Genomic DNA, 4,862 nt, shown 5'->3' with positions numbered 1-4,862 from the left:
TCTGACAGTTGGCCAAAGTAAGAGGCTGCATCGTTATCAGAGTAATGACTGTGTTTGGTTGTACTGAGGGTAGTATGGAATAGTTTACTGTATCCTTTTATACATTTTGGTTTTCATCTGCCAATGAAAAAATATTCTAATAGTAACAAACAGATGGGACACAGCATTTGCCAAAAAGAAACACAAAGCCTCTCCCTGATTCACATTCTTCTGCACTTATAACCTGTATAAAACCATTGTCACCAATGAAATTGTATGAAATATAAAATAAATGAAACTGGAATTTGGCCTTCTAAGTCTAGATTTTTGTTTACTATTTTACTACATTAAATCGTTGAGATGGCCTACCAGATGATTTTCATAAAACCTTGGGAAAACTTGGAGAATTCTGTAATTAAGTAAGGGAAAGGCAAATAAGCAAAGTTTACATGTTCTTTTCCAAGTGGATGGCTTACCAGTCAGCAGATATGCCTGTGCTGTAGCCGAAGATGTGTCTGCTGGCAGGTCTCCTAACAGAACCCAAGCTAACTAGACTGAATGAGCTTTTGAGAATGAGAAATAAGTGTTGTATTTTTGGCTTTAGCATAAACAGGTCAGCCCTTCCTGTGAGACCAGAGGATTAGAAGCAAAGTTTTGGAGAAGTCAAGTTAAGTTTGCAGCAGAGAATCTCACACCAGGGCCCTGGCTCAGAGACATTCTTCTTTGGCAAAGAAGTCTGTGCCTTCTCCCATACTCCGTAAATGTCATTCACCATTCCATGAAAAGGGCAGGCGCAGGGAAGAGGAGAACAAGGAGATGACAAAAAGAGGAGACAAATGTGGGAAAATACCTCAGCTGGTCGTTCTGAGAAAAACAAAGGTGAAAACATGACACCTGTTTTGCAAGACCAGAAACTTCAGTCTGAAAGTACGGATTGCAACATCAAATCATGGATGAGGAGAAGAGGGGTAAGAACCAGGTCATCCTTGGAGCTCACATGTGTGTGCACATACATGCAGAGCTACACCAAGAGCAAGAGTTGCATTTGGACTGCCTGGAGAGCAAGTACTGAGGAAAAGTGACAAAAGGGAGCTCATCATTACCAAGTTGGAAAATAAGGTACTCTGAGACAGGCCTCCTGCAAGAGGAGTGCATCTTTGGAAAACAAGGTATGACCTATGAAGACCACCTCTGTTACCAGCACATACAGTCTCATAATGTGAGCAGTGAATGAACATCTATAGTGGACAGCAGACTCCCTGGTCTGCTTCAGGAAAAATTCAAAAACAGTCTTCTGGCGTGAAATCGTCTTGCTGCAACTTCTTCATGCTGGAACTTGCAACTTTTCTTGAATCTGACTCTGAATTAACTGGTTTTAGTGTTGGGGTTTTTGTGTTGTGTTTGGTTTCTTTTACCTGAACTGTTACAATATCGTACATCACTATATTGTATATGCTCACCCCTGCCACGAGTGCAGGTGCCATTTCCTGACCTCACTCCCTGGTGCTACCACTCTACCCCCCCCATGCTCCCATGGTGCTGAAGCAGACACAGAAAGAACTAAGTGATCTGCAGTGAGACCCACAATCCCACTGTTCTGCCAGACCTGTGGGAGATGATTTGTTTCACTGGCAAGCAACAATTATGAGACTATAATTATAGTGCATATCAAGGGGAGTATTTTTTCTCACAGTACATTTTCTAACACACTGTCCTTTCAAACCACCAAAGATTGCTTTTACAACAAAAATATACCACCCAAATATAAACAGTAATGGGAATATTTGTCTTGATATCCTGAGATCACAATAGTCACCAGCTCTGACTGTATCTAAAGTTCTATTGTCTATATGCTCCTTACTTTGTGATCTTAATTCAGATGAACTTTTAGTACCAGATATTGCACAGATCTACAAGTCACACAAGGAAAAATACAACAGACATGCAAGAGAGTGGACTCAGAAATACGCAATGTGAGCTTCTGAAGACTTTTTCACACACCAGAGTACTGTAAATGCTAGGGTTTTTTTCAAAATTAGAAGAAAATGGAGGGCAGTTTACTGTTTCAACGTATCATGATGTGCCTTGAATTTTTTTCAACTATGTAAGTGTTTCTGGAGCAAGGGAGAACCAACTTCCAAAAATAACTTTATGACTGTGATCAGAATATTTATCCTCTTTGTATGCTTTGCAGAAGACATTTAATACAGTTTTTAAGAGTTGGGCATCTGCATCTTCAGACTTTTTGAGGTTTTTTTTAGTGTGAGGTGTCCCTGCCCATGGCAGGGGGGTTGGAACTAGATGATCTTAAGATCCTTTCCAACCCTAACTATTCTATGAGTCTATGAACACTGTGGTTGTAGACAACCTGCCTTCTGCAGTGGGTTGACTACACAACTTGAATCAAGGCATAGCACTAATCATAATGGACAGTTTAAAAAATATATTGCTGCATTTAAAACAAAAAACCCAAAACAGTATCCTCATGTTAAACGTAACTGATAATAATAATCAAAACTAATAATAATAATCAAAATGCCACAAGAACCAGTCCATCTTAGAATTTTGCGTAATTCTGGCTCTTAACACCATGCATGCTCATTTTGAACTTTTAAAAAGAATTTAGAGAGTTGCTGAAGATTAAAAGCCTTTCTGTGTTGCTGTGACCTGCAAGGAGGGTAAGTGCTCCAGCAAATATTTAAGAAAAACTGTCTCTGCTCCACCAGCAGTAATTGAACTTTGTCCTATTGAAAAGTTTTATTCTGAACAAGACCACTATTAAATTTCCTCATGAATATTCTTAAGATTGCAGATATGTCCTTTCGAAACATCCTCTTGCAAAGAAAACCTGTGCCATGAGCCTCTCTCCATCAGTAAATCTGGAAGGAGACCCAGTTCCTCTGGGTTCAGTGGAACTACTTAGAGGAGCGAAGCTGTGCAGTGCTTGCAGAACCCTGGTGAAAGCCTGCATCTCCTTCAGTCTGATCAGTCTGAAACAGGCAGTATTTTTTGTGTTTGTAGTATGACAATGGAGTCAGACTAGCAGATACCATTAATTGTCTATAGGAAGAGTGAGGTTTTTAAATGGCTGTTGATCTGAAACATCAGCAGGTGATACTGACATTAGCATGTTTCTTCCTCCCCCATAAGAGACTCCAGAGAGCTTTCTGGTGGCATCATCTATAGAAATTCTTTTTCCTGATCTTAAAAGCATCTGTGTAAAATACATGGGTTTTTTTTTAAAACAAGATAGCCAACTATTAGTGTGAGTGATGCTTTAGTCTTACTATGTGTTTGATGATGAGTTATTTTTATGCTACTATCATGCAAGAAAGCTCCAGACCCCTAGCAGCAACACAGCTGACTGTATCCTATGTTTTACCATGGCCACTGTCCTGGTTTGCTTAATACATGAAACTTGGATGCTTTATTTGTATGCTTTGTAGTTGCTTCTGCCATCTTTTATTAGTATCACCTGGAAACCCCAGCTTTTGCTGCATGTAGTCACACCCAAGAGGAAAGCCTGGCTCAGAAAAGATTAGTGTCACTTTGCTTTTTCCCCTCATCTTTTCTCTGTAAAGGAGGAGAGGTTTCTGATCATGGCAGTGTATCAGCAAAGATTGCCTCAATAGTTGAATACCTTAAGGGCCTCAATCTCCTTTCATATGTCCTAGAATTAAAGCTGGTATAAGTCTGTTGACTTTTGTGGTAATTTATACCTGCATTAGTGATAGGAGAATCAAGTGCTGAGGTTTTTATGGACAGTACGATGAAATTTGTTCTTCTAGCTTGTTGAAACAGACAGTAACAAATTCACACATCTGGTAAAGACTGTGACCTTAAGGATGTCTTTCTCCCAAACCATTTACTCCTGTACTCATTTGCTAAGGTGATGATGAGAGTCTTATACAGCAGAGATGTATAAGGGATAGAGCAGTCCTTATACAGACCAAGGGAGAAGGTTTACAGTTCTTTCCCACTGCAAATGCACAACTACTTTTCTAGTGTTTGGACACACAGTCACTTCACTGTAGGAACCAGCAATATGCACACACAGTCTGCACAAAAAAGCCAGAGCTGGTAGCACATAAAATTTGTATGAATGTTTGCATTTCACTTTTGCAAGCTAATTTGGACTGTTGGTTCCTGGGCTGTTGGACTTTGGCCCAGGACACTGTGTTTAATACAGGTCATGTATCAGGTCCAGGCATGAGCCACCTAGGTCAGACCCATGAAGAATTCTCAGCCAGAAGCAGCCTTGTTAAGTACTACTCTGTTGTTTGGCGTGTTTTCCTGCTAATTATCGATCAAAAGGAGGTTATATGCCAGTGTTTTCCTGTTGCCAGAGACAGCCCATCTGACACTGTTAAACTCTCAGAAAGCAGTTCCTTAGGTTTCCAGTTCGAAGGCCCAAAAGGAGGTGTGCCTGCTAATTGGATATTTCACACTGTCATGTTTCAGAGTGGTAAAATGACATTTCTCCTGAGTAAGTGGATTCTTCTCCTGATGCTGCAGCAAGCCAGACTGGCAGCTTGAAATTGCTTCCCAGACCTTTTTATCTCTGTTTCTGGGGCTGAAGTAAAGCTTATAACTACAAAGGTTGGGGTTATCATTATTTTCAATTAATAACTTTGTCTATCTTTGGAGTTGTAACTTCTTATTCACTTTAGGGAACTATTTACATATATTTACATCTACTTATTTATACACTTTAACAAATGTACTCATATGAAAACAGGGCATTTCCCTGACAAGCTTAAACCTGTTTCCCTATCAGCCAACTTACCTTTCATTTTATGTTTTGTTTTCTTTCTTGACATTTATTCCCTCCTAAAGGACTGCATGTTATTGTGAAAATCATCTCAGGTTTCCTGATATCCTAC

The 4,862-nt window shown here is 39.8% G+C and overlaps 1 pseudogene; it reads left to right on the top strand.

Moving 5' to 3' along the window:
- Positions 1-1,512: 1,512 nt before the first annotated feature.
- LOC101877516 (ubiquitin-conjugating enzyme E2 D1-like) lies at positions 1,513-1,956 on the top strand (annotated as a pseudogene).
- Positions 1,957-4,862: the final 2,906 nt, after the last annotated feature.

This window comes from Melopsittacus undulatus, chromosome Z (assembly GCF_012275295.1).
Source record: "Melopsittacus undulatus isolate bMelUnd1 chromosome Z, bMelUnd1.mat.Z, whole genome shotgun sequence".
Lineage (NCBI taxonomy): Eukaryota > Metazoa > Chordata > Aves > Psittaciformes > Psittaculidae > Melopsittacus > Melopsittacus undulatus.
This window is presented reverse-complemented; position numbering and strand designations above follow the sequence as displayed.